Source organism: Geotrypetes seraphini, chromosome 1, assembly GCF_902459505.1.
Source record: "Geotrypetes seraphini chromosome 1, aGeoSer1.1, whole genome shotgun sequence".
In the NCBI taxonomy this organism is placed as follows: Eukaryota; Metazoa; Chordata; class Amphibia; order Gymnophiona; family Dermophiidae; genus Geotrypetes; species Geotrypetes seraphini.
In genome coordinates this window covers 161,454,844-161,476,060 of record NC_047084.1, presented here as the reverse complement: position 1 = coordinate 161,476,060, position 21,217 = coordinate 161,454,844, and the positions used below count along the sequence as shown (strand labels likewise).

The following is a 21,217-nucleotide window of genomic DNA, read 5'->3' as shown; positions in this document are numbered from 1 at the left end:
AGAAGGCTAATCCTAAATATGTGGAAACGAATGCCATGACTTTCACATGTGCAGGAGTTAAGTTGTGGAATAGCCTTGATGGTCAAATTCGAAAATGTAGAGACAGGAACTCATTTAGGAAGATGTTAAAAACACAACTACTTGTAGATGCATTTCTTTGAGCAATTGACCATATGTAAAGATTGAATGTGTCTCTTTTTGTTCCTATGTTATTCTGATTTTTTATAATATTTTAAGTATGTAACTTTTTGTAAACCGTTTTAATAAATAAATACAAATACATACCGTAAACACACATCATAACTGAGCTGATGGTTCTTCTCTCTCTGACGCTGCAAGAGTGTAGTGACTGTTCTAAACAATCAAAGTCTTGCAATACGAGTACATACAGTATACACGCTTCACATCATCACAGTTGAGCCGATGGTTCTTCTCTCTCTGACACTGCAGCAGTGTAATGACTGTTCTAAATGAGCGAGGTCATGCAATACAAGTACGTATAGTATTTTGTATTAAAGTTTTTGGGTTGTGGAACGAATCGTCTGAGTTTCCATTATTTCCTTTGGGGAAACTTGCTTTGATATACGTGTGCTTTGGATTACAAGCATGCTTCTGGAACAAATTATGCTCGCAAACCAAGGTTTTACTGTATTTGGATTTCAAGAGCTGTCATTATCAATCAGTAAAAAATAACTTACCTTACAGTCGTTCTTAAGAAGCAGGAGACTTTGCTTTAAGGAAACCATTTTCATCAAACAATCCAAAGAGATGATCATATGGTTCATACGTATCTAAAGGTTACCCTAAGAAAGCAATTTTGGAGGGTTTCAAAAGAGCTTCAAATGCAGAAAGGATCTGTTGCAGCCTCAACCAAAAAAAACAAATGAGAAAGTGGTATGTACGTTGTAGTTTACACATTTATCTAGAGATATCATAAAAATCTTATGCAAAAACACTGGCACATAATACAAGGTATCCAACATTTTGAAAGAAAAAATATCATGTTTGCACATATGAAAAGGAAGAACTTTAAAGACATTCTGGTCCACTTTGTTCTTCCAGATCCCCATCCAGGAGTCAACAGAAGACCAGGAGGCCACCACAACTGTGGCTCCTGCTCTGTTTGCAGAGTTAATATTAAGATGTTCTTGCATCCTGAACCAGGGGAGAAATGTATTTCGAACAATTTCACCTATTGTAAAAGTTCTGGAGTGATGTATACGGTGTTGTGTCCCTGTAATTTGAAGAACATGGGCAACACAATAAGATCGTTGAATAAAAGAATGTTGGCACACAAAAATGCAATCAAGGGAGCTGAAATGAACACATCTTTGGAACATCAATGTGTACAAAAACAACTTAAATTTGAAGATTTGCATTTTTTTTTCTTTGCCACACTTTGCAATAGATTTGCTTTTGTCGACAGAACAAAGATTGATTTACAGATTCAATACAGTCATCCCGCATGGCCTCAATCAGGAGATAGGCTTCTCTGCATTTTTATGATGCTGTCCATAAGAAGGTTTAATTTTATCCAGGTGTTTATTATATTTATTATGTGATTTAATGATACTACTGCCTCTTATCACACTCACATGGTTTAAAATACATTTTAAGATATAATTTTTATTCTCATATCGCTTATTTATGTGTTTTAAAGGGTTCTTTTATGGTTTGGCTGATGCTCTTATTTTTTGAGTATTTTAAACATTTTTAACTGACTAATTAGGCAAATATCTTTTAAGCTATGTTGTAACCACATGACTACTTAATTGCTAATGTTCACGGACCCAGGCACATGTGAATAGTCTTGACCTAATTTATTTCTTACTTTATTGGATCTTTAGAAGTTGTATGAACTTCAGGTTTGATTTAATTGCTTACTACATTTTTAATTATATCACATAGCTCAGCCTGGTTTTTAACTGAACTGTGCAGAACAGCTTATCTTTCTTTTACATTTCTTATTTTAATTTGTATAGTGAGATAGATATGTTAAGAAGAATGAAATAATAATAATAACAGTTTATATACCGCAGGACCGTGAAGTTCTATGCGGTTTACAATGATTAAAAGGTATTACAGATTGAGTGGAATAAACAAAGTTCAGAGTTAGTGAATAACAATTTGAAGATCATTTGTTGAGGACTAAGATTGTATAGGTTAGTTACCTAAGTACTTCAGGAACAGATGTGTTTTTAGGCATTTCCTGAATTCCCTATAAGTAGTAGGCACGAGCAGTTGTTCCAGGTCTTTATCCCATAGTGCTGCTTGATGTGAGAAAAGATGTTGGTGATGACTTTTAAATTTACAACCTCTAACCGGTGGAGAAACAAAGTTCGGATGTGAACTTCTCCTATGTCTGTTGGTTGTGAAAGAGAAAAGGTCTGTTATATATTTAGGGGCTAAGCCATAAAGTACCTTGAAGCAAAAACAACCAAACTTGAACTTCACACGTGCCTCCATCGGCAGCCAGTGTAGAAGTCAATAGGAAGGTGTTACATGATCAAACTTCTTCAGTCCACAAAGTAGCCTAACCGCTGCATTTTGTACTAGTTGCAATCGCCGCATATTTTTCTGGGAGAGTGCCAAGTAGGCGATGTTACAATAATCGAGTTGACTCAGTATAAGGGATTGTACCAGAATTCTAAATGATGAGACATCGAAGTAAGCTCTGATGGACCGAAGCTTCCAGAGGGTGAGAAAGATCTTTCTAATCAAGGAGTCTACCTGGTCTTTCATGGTCAGACTCTGGTTCAGTGGTACTCCCAATACCTTCATAGTGGGTTGAATGGGAAGACTAAGGTTATTGATGCACAGTGATGCTTTAGTGTCAAGTTGGTGTGGCGATGCTATAAAAAATTTTGTTTTCTCTGGATTTAGCTTTAGTCTGACACCAGAAAGTATTTCTTCACAGAGAGAGTGGTTGATCATTGGAACAAGCTTCCAGTGCAGGTGATCGAGGCAGACAGCGTGCCAGACTTTAAGAATAAATGGGATACCCATGTGGGATCCCTACGAGGGTCAAGATAAGGAAATTGGGTCATTAGGGCATAGACAGGGGTTGGGTAAGCAGAGTGGGCAGACTTGATGGGCTGTAGCCCTTTTCTGCCATCATCTTCTATGTTTCTATGAACTCAGTCATCCATTGCTCCATCCGATTTAGAACCTCTGTTGCTTTAAGGGCGACTTCTGAGATAGAGGCATTAAATGGGATAATTATCATGAAGTCATCAGCATAGCTAAATAGTTTTATCCCCAGCTGGGATAGTTGCGCACCCAATGAGGACATATAAACATTGAAGAGCAGAGGGGATAATGGTGACCCCTGTGGCACGCCAGATGAATTGCTCCATGTATCAGAGAGATCGTAATTTAAACGGACTTGTTAGGTACGGGATATGAGGAAACCTCAAAACCAGTTTAATACCTCTCCTCTGATTCCAATTGCATCTATGCATTGTAACAGTTTCCCCATGGTCCATCAAGTCAAAGGCAGAGCTCATGTCAAATAGCATGATCAGGGCATTGAGGCCCTTACTAAACAAGTAGCACAAATTATCCAGGATAGCCGCAATTACTGTTTCAGTGCTAAACAGAGGCCTAAAACCTGATTGAGTTTCATGCAAAAGAGAGAATTGGTCGAGATATTCCATCAGTTGGGTGTGTACCAATCCTTCCATGATTTTCACAATGAATGGAATGGATGCTACTGGTCTATAGTTGGTTACTGATGATGATTCTTTAAGATTTTTTGGAATTGGGGTTATTATGATATGACCATTATTAGTGAGGAATTTTTCATTGGTTAGGCTATTGGTTACATAATTCGACAGTGATAGTTTAAAGTCTAATGGAGCTGTTTTCATAATTTCTGGGGAACATGAGTCCAGGACACAGTATGATTTAGAGCAGGGGTGCCCAACACGTCGATCGCGATCGACCAGTAGCTCAGGAAGGCAACGCGAGTCGATCGCGGAGCCCATCCCGGGCTCCGTCATAGACTCGTGTTGCCGTCCTGATCTACCGGGCTGATCAGCCTTCCTCTCCAGTGTTCTCTCTAGGGCCTTTTAGCTGGGCGGTCCAACGGCTGTCATCTGCTGCTGCCGCCGCTGCTGAACATTAAAAAAACACAAAAAAAACCGGCTTGGAGATTTCAGCCCGTAGCGAACTTATGCTCCGTGGCTCTAACGTGTGCGTGCCGGCTTCCCTTCTCTTCACTCCGAAACCGGAAGTTATGTCCGGGGGGAGGGGAGAAGGGAAGCCGGCACGCACATGTTGAGAGCCCTGAAGCAAGCGTTCGCTACGGGCTAAGGCGGGAGACATGTTAGTGAAGCATTTCCTCTTCTTGCTACCGGGTCCTGCCTACTTTCTGTTTCCGTGAAGGCAGGACCCGGCAGCATTTCCCCCAACAGTTCCTCGCGATGCTGGTCGGCCGAAGCAGGGAGAGGTTGGGGCGTCGTCGGCTTTTGGGCGTGTTATTGGCATCGGCTTTCGGGCCTGTTATTGGTGGCGGTTTGGGTCTTGGTCCCCGATGGCAGTTTGGGTCCTGGTCCCCGATGGCAGTGGCAGTGTCTTGGGGGAGGGCAGGGAGAAAGAAAGAAAAAGGGCAGGCAGGGAGACAGAAGGAAAGAAGAGAAACAGAAAAAAAGGAAAGGGAGGCAGAGAGAAAGAAAGGGCAGGGAGAGAGGAAGGAAAAGTTGGGGGAGGGAATGAGGTGTGGAGGAGAGGAAGCATACAGGCTAAAAGGGAAGAAAAATTGGATGCACAGTCAGAAGAAGAAAGTGCAACCAGAAACTCATGAAATCACCAGACAAGGTAGGAAAAATGATTTTATTTTAAATTTAGTGATCAAAATGTGTCTGAATTTATATCTGCTGTCTATATTTTACACTAAGGTCCCCTTTTACTAAACCGCAATAGAGTTTTTTAGCGCAGGGAGCCTATGAGCGTCGAGAGCAGCGCTGGGCATTCAGCGCAGCTCCCTGCGCTCTAAAAATTGCTATCGTGGTTTAGTAAAAAGGGAGGGGGGTATATTTGTCTATTTTTGTATGGTTGTTACTGAGGTGATAGTGCATAGAGTCATCTGCTTTGACCTCTTTGAAAAACCCTGGAATAGGAATGATAATTAACATTTTCTATGCGTACAGTGTGCGTTGTGTTTTTTTTTAATTTTATTGTTGGTAGATCATTTTGACTTGGTCATTTTAAAAGTAGCTCGCAAGCCCAAAAAGTGTGGGCACCCCTGATTTAGAGTATTTGTTATATAACTTGAAATTGTGGAAGGAACTCCAAATCATGTCCGCTGGTATTTCATTTCCATGTATATCAGTTGATTGATGCTCGCATGTGACAATTGTCGAGTGGTTATTTCTTATGTTTTTAATTTTTGAATCAAAATGTGCTAGATCATTTGCTGAGGGTAGCTTGATATTATGCATTGGTTGATGTGGCGTGTGGTGTCAAATAAATTTGTAACTATGTTGAACAGTTCTTTTGTATTAGCTCCTTTTGAGCTAGTGTTAAATGAGTTAATTTTAGATGAGTAAAATGTTTTGCATTTTTCTTTTATCTGTTGTTTGTAGAGTTTTATGTTGGATCTCCAGTTGTTTCAGTCTGACTGTTTTCCCGTTTTTTTTTCAGATTCTTTCTAAACGTCTTACTGATTGTTTCATTGTTAGGAGTTCGATGTCGAACCATTTGTTTTATTTATTTGAGCAGCTTTTACTCTTTCGTTTAGGGGCAATTTTATCTAAAATGGATGTGCTAGTTTTCATCCAGTGATCATAGAAATCAACTCCTTCTTCTATCTTCGCTTGTAGGTCATACTGTGACCAATATTCCTCTGGGTTGATATGGCCCCTTGTGAGGTGTTCTCTTTCTGTCCGTGGACGAGTCTTAGATTTTAGCTGAGTCCAGGTTAGATTGAAATAATAAGTGAAATGGTCAGACCAGATATCGTGATACCAAGTACCATCTGAAAGAGAGATGGAAGGGTCTAAGATCTCCTTTGTGGACATCGCTACCATCTAGATCAGTGATTCCCAACCCTGTCCTGGAGGAACACCAGGCCAATCGGGTTTTCAGGCTAGCCCTAATGAATATGCATGAGAGAGATTTGCATATGATGGAAGTGATAGGCATGCAAATTTGCTTCATGCATATTCATTAGGGCTAGCCTGAAAACCCAATTGGCCTGGTGTTCCTCCAGGACAGGGTTGGGAACCACTGATCTAGATGATGGCCTTTTTCATGTATTTGTGTGGGTAAAGGGAGATTGTAATTAAGTAGAGATAGAAAGTTTTTAAAAAGTCTTTCGCTTCTGGATTGTCCACTTCATCTAAATGTAGGTTTATATTTCCTGCAATTAAATTATGTGATGAAGTGATTGAGTTATGTAGGACAAATTTGCAAAAGTCCTCTTTAGCTTTTGACCAGCTTTTTGGCGGAACATAGAATAATATACAAGAAAGGGAATCTTCTAGTTCCTTATTGCTAATTTTACAGGCTAATATTTCTAAATGATTGGTCATTTTGGAATCCAATAATTCTACTACAAATCCTTCCTTAGAAACAATTGCTAATCCTCCCCCTCTTCTTTCAGCACGATTTAACATGTGAATTTTAAAATTATCTGGTTGGAGATCATTTATTATTGGGTCATCTTCAGACAATAGCCACATTTCCGTTAGGAAAAGACAGGCTATTTGCTTGCTGATGATCCAATCTTTAATTAAAAATGCTTTATTCCTGATAGATCTGGTATTAAGATATGCACAGGGAATGGAAATGGATGTGATAAGTTTGGTAGATGTAGTGGTTCTGATAGGTTTTATTTCCCTTATCCTTTTTTATTTTATGGTACGTTGTTGTCTTCAGTTGCTCGAAATTACATTAATATGGTTTGAAGAGCTTGAATGCAGTATTTAGCATCTAGTCCATGCACGTGGTGTGTTGATAATGTAGTTGACTTTCCCCCTCTTTTACAAAACTGCAAAAGCGGTTTTCAGCGCAGGCTGGTATGCTGAATGCCTGCGTTGCTCCCACAATCATAGAGTTCCTATGAGCGTCAGGAGCAGCACAGATGATTCAGCGCACCAGCCTGTTCTAAAAAATTCTTCTGTGGTTTTGTAAAAGGTGGTTTTTTAAAAACACTTTTTAATTACTTTTAAATTGTTTATTCAGTTATACTTACAACTTTGGTGTTTCTAGCATGCCTTTCCATTTTATGTACATATTATGTTCGGTTTTAAACTGGTAGAATATAAGTATGTCATTTATATTTATCTCTCTGACGGGGAGGTGCCCCATCACCAGAAACCCCGAATTTAAGGAAGAGAACCTGGGTGTAGGGTAGCCTATTTAGTCCAACTCCTACCTGAGGTGGTGCTAGTCATTGTGAAAGACTAGCTGGTTAGTGGTAGGAATAGACTACCCCTATTTCCCTGGAGTGTTGCTTTCCTCAGTAGCAGAAAAGACTGGATGACATCTACATTGGATTTGATAAACTGGTTTGCATCCCAGTTTGCATATAGTTGAATCACAGAGAAAAGGGTCTATTTGAATGGAGAAAAGACTCTTAAAGGCTTAAACTGGACTCCTGACAGGGAGAGGAGGTTCATTTTGGACCCTTTTGGCCTTTAGGGGGGGCAGTTTGAGGGAGATTGAGGGAACTCACCCCAAGCTTAGGGAGGGGATGGTTAATGAACTCCCAGAATAAGAGAACATAGTTGTGAATCCTTGGAGTCAAGGACTCCCAGGCAACCCTTGAAGGGAGGAATCTGGATTCAACCTAACCCTCGGTAAGCCTGTATCCTCATCTGAGTGACCAGAGAGTCAGGAATGACCAGTGTGCTCAGAGTGACCAGTGCTAGCTAGAGTGACTGGTGTAGCCAGAGCGACCAGAGAGTCAGGGATGACCGGTATACTCCAAGTGATCAGTGGTGATTGGTGCAGATTGGTGCAGACCAGAGTGAGCGGTGCAGCTAGATGGACCAAAGCAATTATAGGAGCTTGGCCTACACCTTCAAGTAGGCAGTGAGGAGCCTGAGTGACTAAAGCATGAAGCAGCCAGGTCTTCACAAACTCCAGTATCTTTTATTATTTGAAATTATGTTATTTTTATTATGAATGCCTTATTTTATGAATTGTGGGTTTTGTTTCTGGTTTTTATTTGGTTTTAGTTTGCCCCTGACACAGCCATGTAGGTGAAACATGGCCACATCGGGCACATCCTTGTGTACCTTATATTTGGATTTTGTTTCATAAAATGGAGTTGACACTTTTCTCGACTTGATTCACATAACTATTCCCCTTCCTTCGTTTCCTTTCCTTTGGACATTGAATTCCACAGCCTAGATGATCAGGTAAATTGTCTACATTTTGTTATTTTTGCTACCATAGACCAGATTACTCCCATAAAACCTGTTAAACCCCTCCTATCTTCTAAAAATAAACCCTGGTACCATAGTGGTCTGCAGCTTTTGAAAAGACAACTCCTTAGAGCTGAGCATAAATTAAGGAAATCTAAACCCTTTAGGTGGCCAAGTTTACCGCATAACTGGGACCACATAAAAGTACGTACAATTTTTATGTGGTAACCCATGGTCAAATAAGAGATGAATATCGACTAAAGTGGATATGTCCTAACTAGCTTAAAAATAAACATATATTCAAAGCTGAAGCCCACAGAGTTCCTAGCCTTGAATATCCAGGAACGACGCCATCGACAGGAGTAAAACGCTCACCACCCTATGACTAAATATTGACCCCTGTGTTTTTACAAGATGTTATTTAGAAATATATTAACTCTTGCTTTTATTAATCAAAAAGGTGTCCAGTGAATAGCAAAATCGTTAATTTGCATACATTTTTAATTAACCATTTTTCTTATTTTACTTTTTAGCTTTTGAGGTAGCCATGTTACCCTCATTCTTCACATTTCTTAAAATTTTTATTTTCTCTTCTCTTTCAAACATTCGTTGCTGATACTAGCCTGTGATGAAATACTGCAGATTCAGAACGCTAGCTTATTTTCTACCCCAGGAAACAAAGGAGAATCTGTCTTTTTCCACCTTCCACCAGGAAAAGTATTTCAATTTCACCGTTTAACAGGCATAACATTTATTAAGTTGATTTTGACCTGATGAGATACCTGTTATGTAAAGAGGTCAGTTTGATCGGATAAGTCTAGCTGGCCAGCTTGGATTGTGGCTCATCTTGATGTGACACTGCACACCAGAAGGTTAAGGATAGCGAGTTACAAAACCTTCCAAGAGTTTGGCATGACCCCGGCATACTTGGAATTCCTTTCTGCTGTGTAAACTTTGGGAGTTGTCTCTGCAAGATCTTAAGAGTATGTTCAGGGCAAGAATGTAGCTGTGTGGTAGGTGGCTGCCCAACTCCTGCAGAAGAGAGAGAGAGAGAGAAACGGTTGTCATGACGGTAAAAAGAGGACGAATCCACTTATGTGTGAAAAAAGAGTTCTGACATATCTCCTATACCTGCATATCAGTTTTCTAAGAAGAATGGGGTAGTAAGCGAGCAAATAATAAAGGAATAAGCCCACCAGACAAATTGTAAAACAATTATCATGCAGGCATGAATGCCAACACTTACCGGTAAGAGTTCTTGGCAGGAAAGATTTTTCCTCATAGGCACAGAGAGAACCTTTATTGAACAGGTCTCTTAATTGCCAAGAGAGGCAGCATCTAATTTTTCTTAAACAACAGCATGAAGGTGGAAGAAGGGACTTTTTTTTTAATCAGAGAAAACATTTGACCTTTCACTGGCTTATTGTATTTTTCATAGTTTTATGTATATATGACATAAAGATGAGTAACTCTACTGGAGCTAAACCTGACAAACGGCAGATGAGGATCCCTCATGATGAGAGAGCTAGACATTTATATAGTTAACCAGAAAACATATTTTATATCGCACATTTTATCTTTGTAACTTCTGAATACGAATGAAGCTTGTAAAATCAAAAAGATCATACGCAAAGGTATTTTGTTTAATATTAGTCTTTATTCTCTCTCTCTCCCTCTGGGTTTGAAGCTCTGTGGGTGGTGTGTGTAATTTGATCTAGTCTTTCATTTAGAGGTAATAGACGATCTTAATTACAGCATGCCACATGACAAACTGTTGAGGATGCCAGAATGAAGTGTTGCCAACAGGAAAAGGACTGAACTGTGTACATTTAATTAACTAGTATGATGAACTGTCAAATTAGGATATGTGGTATTTTGCCCTTCAAAAATTCCGTACAATTGGTACATAAGCCTTATTGTCTGCATTCCTCGAGTGAGGCTGGAGATCTTAGCAGCAGAATATAAAATCGAGTGCATATGTTGAATAGAAATATGAGCGAAGCGCATATGGACAGGACCTCTGTGGCTCAAGCACTCCACTACTGAATCATTTAGATGTAATATTAAAAGTTTTTTTTACATCTGGTAGCTCTAAGGGCTCTTTTTCCGAAGGTGCGCTGGGCCTTAACGCGCGGAATAGCGCGTGCTAAATTGCCACGTGCACTAGCTACTCCTGCCTCCTTTTAAGCAGGGGGTAATAATTTTGCTAGTGCGCGGTAATTTTGTGCGTGCATTAAAACCGCTAGTGCACCTTAGTAAAAGGAGCCCTAAATGTTTCAAACTTACCTTCCCCTCAATGCAGCATGTATCTAGGAAATGTTTTCATGTGTCTACTTTTGCTTAGCACGCAGAATTGGTCTGGAATTGTTTAGTACTGTATATTGGACAGGCTATTTATTATATATATTCTTTTCTATGAACATCTAAAAATATTTTTATTTTCGCCTAGTGGAATTTAAATCTATTTGATATTAATTCATTTGTTACTGTATTGCTGCTGTTGTAATTCTCTCGTTTAGAGATTTCTTGACTATATAATCCACGTTGAACCTAGTGAAAATGGCAGAAGTACTAATAACAAAATGGGATAGAATATAATTTTTATAGCTGTTAGAGAACTGGGAATTAATATGATTGCTAATATTCTTTCTCTTAATATAAAATATTAAATTATGTACAAAATGTAGGAAGCAGGGATGGAAAAATATTTAGAAAAGTTAGGCACCAGCTAAAATTTTTAAGAGCCCAGGAAATGTATTTTCCTTAGCATGATCAACAGACTAGTTCAGAACTTGCAGGTTATATGCATCAAACAGCAGGTGGAAATAGAGACGTACAAAACCGTGTTCTGCCTTAATAGGCACTGAAATAATTTCATATATATTCGGTCTCTATGGATAAATCTTTATACACTTGAAGAAGATTTCATAGACCTCGGCGGTACTTTCTGTATGAGGTAAACTTTCCTTCATACAAAATATTGGCACCTAAATTCGTCATCGGTCTTACAATCAATATTCATATACTTATTAGCTCTATTTATTTATATATTTCATATATTAATACTCATCTCAATCTACGCGGGAGGGGGCAGGCACTCCGACATAGAAACTATGTTTCACCCAAACGGGCTTTATCAAGGAAAATCCCCCTTAAGCCAAACGACTCATGCTCCCCACTGATAAAGCAATTGAACGCGTGGAGCATGAGTCGTTTGGCTTAAGGGGAATTTTCCTTGATAAAGCCCGATTTGGGCGAAACATAGTTTCTATGTCGGAGTGCCTGCCCCCACCCGCGTAGATTGAGATGAGTATTAATATATGAAATATATAACTAAATAGAGCTAATAAGTATATGAATATTGATTGTAAGACCAATGCCGAATTTAGGTGCCAATATTCTGTATGAAGGAAAGCTTACTGCATACAGAAAGTACCGCCGAGATCTATGAAATCTTCTTCAAGTGTATAAAGATTTATCCATAGAGACCGAATATATATGAAATTATTTGAGTAACGGGTCTTTGGATGCACTGACTGTTGAGTAATTTGATTTGTTAATAGGCACTGTGCAGCTCATGTGACATCAATGTTTCTCTGTCTTCAGTAGGTGGAGGATGCATTCCTGTTCAGCTCTGAATTGCTCTGTTGAGGTTTGCTCCTGTACCATTTGCTTTGCCTGGTTTCATTTGAAATGTGTGTGTGTGTGTGTGTGTGAGAGGGGGGGAGGTTTGAAGCTTTCTTACATAACTTGTGAGGCTTGAGGGTATACATGGTTATACTGGGTCATTTCCTCCTTTCTCCCTCTCCTGTGTTCCCTCTCATTCCTATCTTTGATTGCCGACAGTGTGACTAAAAATAAAAATAAACCACACCATGAGTCAAGCACTTTGAGAGTGGAATTCAGAAAATATTTTCTGCTGAACTTTCCCTGGTAAGTCTGCTTTACCAATTTACCTCTCACCTTCATCTTATCGTACTAGTCCCAGGCAATTTTGACCATGCCACCATTGTCTCACAAGCCTCACAAATCTGACTTGTCTCACCAATCTAGGCCTATGAAACTCTCCCATATCCAGGATAAATCTCATTATCCAAGGACAATTAGGCAACATATTCTCACATGTGGATGATGTCATCCATGGAGCCCAGCATGGCCAGTGCAAAAGTTTACTGTCACTTTAAGTACTGAAACTGCCCATACCACACAAGCGTCAGTGCCTTCCCACCCATTGTCAGCTCATGGAACCATCAGTTCTCAGTTTTCTGTGAAGCTGTTTCTTAGAGTTTCTCTAAATGTGTCAAACTTCTACATTTTTTGTACCTTCCTATTCCTTTCTTTTTGTCATATCTTTCTATTTTATTTTCTAATCTACCTTCCGGTTTAAAAATTTAGATTTTTCTGCTGAATTTTTATTTAGACCTTTGAACCCTTTACAGTCTATCTTCAGGCCTGTTTTCTTTTTCAACTTGCCATCTACTTGACCTCCCCAGACCTTTGAGTCCTTTGACCTTGCATTGAAGGTTTTCCTTCAATGTCAAAGGCTCCTAGCATGGTCAGTATTTTTCAACATTCATCTCAGAGTCTACACATAGAAGGTCAATTCATCCATTTTCATCACCGATGGTCATTAATAACATCAGATCATTGGGTCCTTCCAGTAGTGAGTCAGGGCTAAGCTCTTCATTTAGAAAAGCAAACTCTGAACCCCTCCCCCCTTCAAAAAGAGTCTCTTTACAACTCCCAGCAGAAGACTCTCCTCTGCCAGGAGCTCTCATCCCTCCTCCAGCTCAATGTCATAGACCAAGTTCCTATACAGGAGTGGTGTTCAGGGTTCTACTCGAAGTATTTCCTCAAACTGAAGAAGTCCAGAGGTCTCCGTCTAATTTTGGATCTCCATGCTCTCAACAAATACTTGGTGAAGGAGAAGTTTCATATGTTATCTTTGGGCACCTTATTACCACTATTAGAGAAGAATGACTATATAGAAACATAGAACATAACAGCAGAAAAGGGCCACGGCCCATCTAGTCTGCCCACACTAATGGCCCACCCCCTAACTACCTCCATGAAGAGATCCCACATGCCAATCCCATCTTTTCTTAAAATCTGGCACGCTGCTGGCCTCAATTCCCTGTTGTGGAAGATTATTTCAGCAATCAACCACCCTTTCGGTGAAGAAATATTTTCTGGTGTCGCTATGTTCTCTTGACTTCAAGGAAGCATATACTCATATTTCCATCCTACCTGCTCACAGGAAATACCTCCACTTATGAATGGGAACATGTCACTTTCAGTACAAGTACTACCATTTGATCTGGCGTTTGCACCTAGGGTTTTCACGAAGTGCTTAATAGTAGTAACTGCACTCTTTCACCCATATAGCTTCCAAGTGTTCCCTTATCAAGATGACTGGATGATCAAGGCTTTCACAAGCCAGGCTCACTAAGCCATAACTGCAACAGTTCGTCTCCTTGAGTTCCTAGGATTTGCAGTCAACTTTGAGAAATCCCATCTAGAACCTACTCATCTCTAGAGTTCATTGGAGACCTCTTAGGCACAACTCAAGCTCATGCGTTTCTTTTTTTTTTTTTTTCCAATTATCTTTATTAACAATTGCAAAGGAACAAACAACCAGGAGCAGAACAAACAGAAACAGGGCATTCAAAAAATGGAACGGATAATTTGAACAACAAAGGCCCACAGTACCAAGAAACCCTCTGGATGAGTGCCCATCACAATTGGCATTTTGAGTTAACAAACTTGTGTTTCTATCTCAGAAAAGACTCAATACTCTAATTCAAATAAGCCAAAAGATCTATTCTCATTGCTACATATCTGCACTTAAAATGTTGTGACTTCTTGGCTACATGGCCTCTACAGTATATGTAAATTTGCTTGTCTACATCTCAGGGAGCCTCAATGGACACTTTCAACCCAATATTCTCAAGCCACTGAACTTCTAGCCCAACAACACACTGTGACTTCACATCTTTAAAAGTCACTTCAGTGGTGGTTATCGTCAGCCAATGTCTCCAGGGGCCTTCTATTCCAGATGCCTTACAACTGATGTCTCCATACTCGGTTGGGGAGCCCACCTTGATGGTCTTAATACCCAAGGTTCTTGGAGTCCTCTGGAACTTTGTGCAATTTGCAATGCTATATTCACATTCCAAGATTGTCTCCTCAATCAAGTAGTACTCATCTGCAAACAACCAGGTAGCCATGTACTATGTGAACAAGCAGGGAAGTACAGGATCTTGCCTGCTATGCCAAGAAGTGATCCAAGTCTGATCCCGTGCGTTTCCTCGCAGCATTTTTCTGAAAGCAGTCTACCTAGGAGAATATCTTGACAAGTTGAGCAGGCTCCTGCAACCGCACAAGTGGCCACTCAACTCCAACACTTTACATTAGATTTTTGCACATTGAGGAATCCCAGAAGTAGTTATCTTTGCTTCCCCCTACAATCAAAAGCTTCCTCTATTCTGTTCCAGAACCTACATTCCCAATCGTCTGGAGACAGATGTTTTTCTCCTTGATTAAAGGAACAAATTCCTTTATGCTTTCCCTCCATTTCTTCTACTCATGAAGTTTCTACTCAAACTTCGCCAGGAATAAGCACCATGATTCTTATAGCACCTCGGTGGCCATGTCAACCATGGTTCCATCTCCAACTTAATGAAAAGGAACCAATCACACTTCAGTTCTTTCCAACCTTGCTGATATAGAACCAGGGCTGTCTCCTCCACCCAAATCTATGTTCATTAGCACTCATAGCATGGTGTTTCTCTCTCAACCAATAAATGCCTTTGCATTATCTGCACCAGTGTCAGCCATTGTTGAAGCCTCTAGGAAGCCTTCCACGCAGTGCTGCTATTGTTTCAAGTGGACTTGTTTCATAATCTGGTGAAATATTAACTCACTGGATCTGATCACCTGTCCTCTCCCATATGTCCTAGGTTTAATGTGGACAAGTGTAAGGTGATGCATGTTGGTAACAAAAATCTTGTACACGAATACAGGATGTCTGGTGCAGTACTCGGAGAGACACCCCAGGAAAGAGACTTGGGAGTACTGGTCGACAAGTCGATGAAGCCATCCGCGCAATGCGTGGCAACGGCGAAAAGGGCAAACAGAATGCTTGGAATGATTAAGAAGGGGATCATGAACAGATCAGAGAAGGTTATCATGCCACTGTACCGGGCCATGGTACGCCCTCATCTGGAATACTGCGTCCAGCACTGGTCGCTGTACTTGAAGAAGGACACAGTACTACTTGAAAGGGTCCAGAGAAGAGCGACTAAAATGGTTAAGGGGCTGGAGGAGTTGTCATACAGTGAGAGATTAGAGAAACTGGGCCTCTTCTCCCTTGAAAAGAGGAGACTGAGAGGGGACATGATTGAAATCTTCAAGATAATGAAGGGAATAGACTTATTAGATAAAGACAGGTTGTTCACCCTTTCCAAGGTAGGGAGAACGAGAGGGCAATCTTTAAAGTTAAAAGGGGATAGATTCCATACAAACGTAAGGAAGTTCTTTTTCACCTAGAGGCTGTTGTAGGGGAAAACACCCTCCTGGGATTCAAGACAAAGTTAGACAAGTTCCTGCCGAACTAGAACGTACGCAGGTAGGGCTGGTCTCGGTTAGGGCGCTGGTCTTTGACCTGGGGGCCACCGCGGGAATGGACTGCTGGGCACGATGGACCACTGGTCTGACCCAGCAGCGGCAATTTTTATGTTCTTATCTTCTACACCTTTCTAACTCTGGATTAAAACCTCTTCAGTCAGAGTTCATCTCGGTGTCATTAATAATAATAATAATAATAACAGCTTATATACCGCAATACCGTGAAGTTCTATGCGGTTTACAAAAGATAAAGCAAAGGTATAAATTGACTGACTTCAAGAGGGGAAGAAGAAAGAGAAGTAATTAGACAGGAAATTCATTATTGAGGAGAAAAGTGATCAAAAGGACAGTAGGTCGCTATTGAGAGGAAAGGGATAAGTGGATCAGTTGTCAAGATGTTTTAGGAACAGGTGTGTTTTTAGACATTTCCTAAATTCCTCATAAGTAAAGGGCGAAAGTAATTGTTCTAGGTCTTTACCCCATGATGCTGCTTGGTGTGAGAGAAGGAATTCATAGTGTTTTTTCAGTTTGCAACCTCTCACTGGGGGGGAAACGAAGTTGGAATGTGAACTTCTCTTGTGTCTGTTGGTTGAGGAGAAAAGGTCAGTAATGTATTTGGGGGCAAGTCCGTGTAATGCTTTAAAGCAGAAACAGGCAAATTTGAACTTTACGCGTGCCTTCATCGGTGCTTTTCATACTCCATTTGATAAAAAGCCATTGTTTCTATATCCTTTGGTTGTTAGATTCATGAAAGGCCTTCTCCATACCAGACCTCCAATCAAGCCTCCTCAAGTAGCTTGGAACCTTAATGTTATCATTTCCACTCTGATGAAGTATTCTTTTGAACCACTCTTGTCTTCATCACCTTCCTTATTGCTGTCACATCTGCACGTCGTCAGCGAAATTTCAAGCTCTTGTGTCAAATCCACCTTTTACAACATTGTACCATGATAGAGTAGTTCTTCGCAGATCTTCTCGGAGTTTCATCTAAATCAGTCCATAGTTCTCCCAGTCTTCTTTCCAAGACCACATTACTACTACAACTACTACTACTACTATTTATTATTTATATAGTGCTGAAAGGCGTACGCAGCACTGTACATTTAACATACAAGTTCCTGGACTGTAAACATGCTCTTGCTTATTACTTAGATCGCACCAAACCTCACAGAGCTTTCACACAGCTGTTCCTGTCTTTTGATCCAAACAGACTTGGAACTCCTGTCACCAAGAGAACCATTTCCACAAGGCTGGCAGACTGTACCTCACGGGACGTGTCGAAGTGGAAGATGATATTTTCTTTCTCAAGGGACCCTCGGCCACAAGAGGGCACCCGCTCAAACTTAGGGGCGGAAAATTTCATGGCGACACCAGAAAGTATTTCTTCACAGAGAGAGTGGTTGATCATTGGAACAAGCTTCCAGTGCAGGTGATCGAGGCAGACAGCGTGCCAGACTTTAAGAATAAATGGGATACCCATGTGGGATCCCTACGAGGGTCAAGATAAGGAAATTGGGTCATTAGGGCATAGACAGGGGGTGGGTAAGCAGAGTGGGTAGACTTGATGGGCTGTAGCACTTTTCTGCCGTCATCTTCTATGTTTCTATGTTTCTAGCTCCTTTTGCTATGCTTGAACTGAGCTGAGGCTTGGAGGCTGTGTCACGGCACACAAAGTTCAAGCAATGGTGACTTCAGTAGCTCATCTACATTACACTCCCATTGAGGACATTTGTAATACAGCCACCTGGTCCTCATACTTTCATTCCAGATGGGATAGTTGGTTCTGCCAAGCAGTTCTACAAAATGTATTCTCCACTTAGTTGCCAATTTCCCTCCAACCCATTTGGTTGTCAATAACCCTCTTCTCAGAGGCATGATCTGGCAGGAAGGTAGTCTTATGTTCTTATGTTGATTCCAGTGGGCATGGCCAGGGATAGGTGAAAGTTCTCTCCCCATGCAACTCTCTATTTCTGACTTCATGTGCAGCTTTCTTTAAATTAGTCCCTTTATTTTTTACCTTCTGGTACTGTTTCTTATTTATCTATATGTTCCATCTTTGCTTACACACTACGCTGTCTATTAAAATGTTTTATTGTGTAATTGTCATTGTCTTTGTTGGTACCAGATCCCAGTATGTGTCACAAAAGAAAAACAAGTATTGAAAAATCTTGCACTATAACTATGGCAGATCTAACCTGTAAACTGTCTGTGTGTCAAGTTAGGATAAAACTTGTACTGTAAGGATAACTATGGCAAACTGTAACCTGTAAACCAGGGGTGTCCAACCTTTTGGCTTCCCTGGGCCGCATTGGCCCAAACAAATTTTCTGGGGCCACACAAATGCTGCAGCAAGACAGAGGAGGGAGCTGGCAAGACGGTAAACACCCGAGGGCAGCAGAGGAAAACACTGCATCGCCCTCAACTGGGGCCGCACAAAATACTTCACAGGGGCCGCAGGTTGGACACCCCTGCTGTAAACTGTATATTATGAATACTAGTATTAGACCCTTAGTATGTGTCAGGTTAGGATAAAAACTTGCATTGTAAACTTGTACTGAAATTATGGCAAATCCAGTGCAAATCATAACCTGTTAACTGTATATTATGTATGTTTAACCTGTAACCTGTTCCGAGCTCTTTGGGGGCAATGGGCTATTAAACAAATGAAGGGGTCCTTTTACTAAGGCGCACTAACCGATTTAGTGCACACTAAACGCTAATGCATCCATTATATTCTATGGACGAGTTAGTGTTTAGCGCGCGCTAATATTTTGCAAAAGAGGGAGTAAACAAATAAATATGTTTTGACTTATTTTTGCTTTACATCAACTTGAGTGAATCTCTCTCTCCAAAAAAGTGAGAAATAAACCTAATAATAAAATAGATTTTAAAAAATCTATAATATAATAAAGCCCTAAGCGCGCATGCACACTCCCACCTGCGTGCTCCCGTTTTCCGTGAGCTGTAGAGACCAGCAGGTAGGAGTGCGCATGCGCGCGGCGGTGCGAAGCCTGTCGGACACGGCGGCTCTTGCAGTCTTAAGGATGTGAACTGGCCAGGGCGACATCAGCGGGGGCCGGAACGGACTTTAATTGCTGCCTCCCAGGCTTCTCCTCCTGCTCCAGCTGGGCCCGCGTAAAAAAAAAATCAAAATCCCAGAGCTCGCTTCGAGTCCAGCAAGGGCTGCGGGTCCTGAAACCTTCTGATTCCAGCAGCGTCTGCAGCACTCTACACACGCTGCTTCGGGGCCTTCTACTGTGTAGAGTGCTGCAGATGCTGCTGGAATCGGAAGGTTAGTTGGGACCGCAGGAAGGGAAGGGGGGGGGGGGCGGTAAGGGACTAAGGGAGCCGGCCAGACTGTGGGAAGGGAAAGGGTGGGTAGGGGAAACGCTGCTGCTGCACAGGGAAGTGGTGTGGGAATCCTGCTGTGGCTGCTGCACAGGGAAGTGGTGGGAGAGAAATGCTGCTGCATAGGAGGCAGGGAGAGAGACAGATAGAAAGAAAAGAAGAAAGACACAGGGGCAGGGAGAGTCACAGACAAAGGGGGCCAGGGAGAGAGACAGACAGCGGGAGGGAGAGAGAGACAGAAATAAAGACACACAGACATATATTCTAGCACCCATTAATGTAACGGGCTAAAATACTAGTATGTATATATTTACCTGGTATATTTACAGAGATTGGTCAATTTGGTAATTATTAGGCATGGGTCACAAACTGGGCTTACCATCCAGAAAGAAAGCTTTATCCTACAGGTAGTTGCGGAAATGCCCCCTGAACTGCACGTCCTTAAAAATCTGAGGTCCATGCCTCTTGTAGTTAGTTTCTGGCTCTGACAGACCTCGGTGACAATTTAGCGCTGACGGACCCATCTCAGCATAGGGAGGGAAAAGTATTAGGATCCATCAGCGCTACAATGTCATCGAGGACTGTCAGAGCCGATTTACTGGGGCTGCAGGAAACCAGTTTAAAGGATTCGTTTTAGAGCCGCTCCAGCACTAGTCTCTGGCTCTGACAAACCTCGGTGACATTTTAGCGCTGACAGATCCTAATACTTTTCCCTCCCTATGCTGAGACGGATCCGTCAGCGCTAAATTGTCACCGTCAGGTCCACGTTTTACCCCTTCCCCATAAAAGATACGAGTAAGGATAAATGACAACCAGTGTAGGTAGTCAAGCTTGTACATATGCTCCCGGTAGGTTTGTTTTTTTTCCCCTCAAATTTAGTTGGATGTACTGCATTGATGTGATCTGTATTGGGTAAGCAGAGTGGGCAGACTTGATGGGCTGTAGCCCTTTTCTGCCGTCATCTTCTATGTTTCATCATCTTCTATTTAGTCTGCTTCTAGGGTGAGCACAGCAGCACTTTTAACATATTTAAATTTGGAATGCGCACACACTGACAGTGCCTGAGCATGACAAGTTTTAAACATATTAACACCAGTATCTCATCATCAGTCTTTTAATCCAGTGCAGTCTACTTAGCCAGAAGAGAGTATTTTAAACAAAATGTGCCTAGTCCAACTGAAAGGAGACGCGGGGGGAAAGGAGCACAGTGGTTCAACACCCTGAGGTTGTGGGCTCGAACCCATCCTGCTCCTTGTGATCCTGAGCAAGTCACCCAATCCCACGTACATTAGACAGATTGTGAGCCGGCCAGGACAGAAAAATGCTTCAGTGCTGGAATAAATTGGACCATTCTGAGCTCCCCGGAGAGAACGGTATAGAACACTGAATGAATAAATAAATAAATGGCACAAAAGTGTTTTGGGGGAAGGGTTAACTTAACTGGTATTTTCACAAGATACACTAAAATCGGGGGTAGGGGGTGCGGGGAGACCCTCAATGTTTTTGCTTCAAAGCTCGTGTGCAAATGAGCGTGCTCCGTCGAACGGATGCAATCCAAACCCTTGAGAACAATCCCACCTGCCTACAATATGACGAAAAAGCAGATTTTTTTTCCTTTACGGGGTGAGGCGTTCCGGGAGCAGCCTGTTTTCCCTTTCCCAAGTCCTTCCTCTTTCGCGAGCTCGGGAGACTCCCTAGCGCTCGGATTCGCATAATTTTTGACGCGCGCAGCTTCGCGTGCATCGAACAAGCCTTCGGACTGCACCATTTCACCTCTCCGGGCCAGGGAAGATGTAATCCGATCCCTCGGCTTCCGAGGGAGGAATCTGTAGAGCAGGCTTTGATAGGTCACGGTATTCCCCCCCTCCCCC

At 41.5% G+C, this 21,217-nt stretch overlaps 1 long non-coding RNA gene across 1 annotated transcript; it reads right to left on the bottom strand.

Moving 5' to 3' along the window:
• Nucleotides 1-705: 705 nt before the first annotated feature.
• On the bottom strand, nt 706-21,113 carry LOC117358893. Its single transcript, XR_004539113.1, has 3 exons — nt 20,925-21,113; nt 9,155-9,404; nt 706-803 (listed from the first exon to the last, which is right to left on the bottom strand). It is a non-coding gene; the product is annotated as an uncharacterized LOC117358893 (long non-coding RNA).
• Nucleotides 21,114-21,217: the final 104 nt, after the last annotated feature.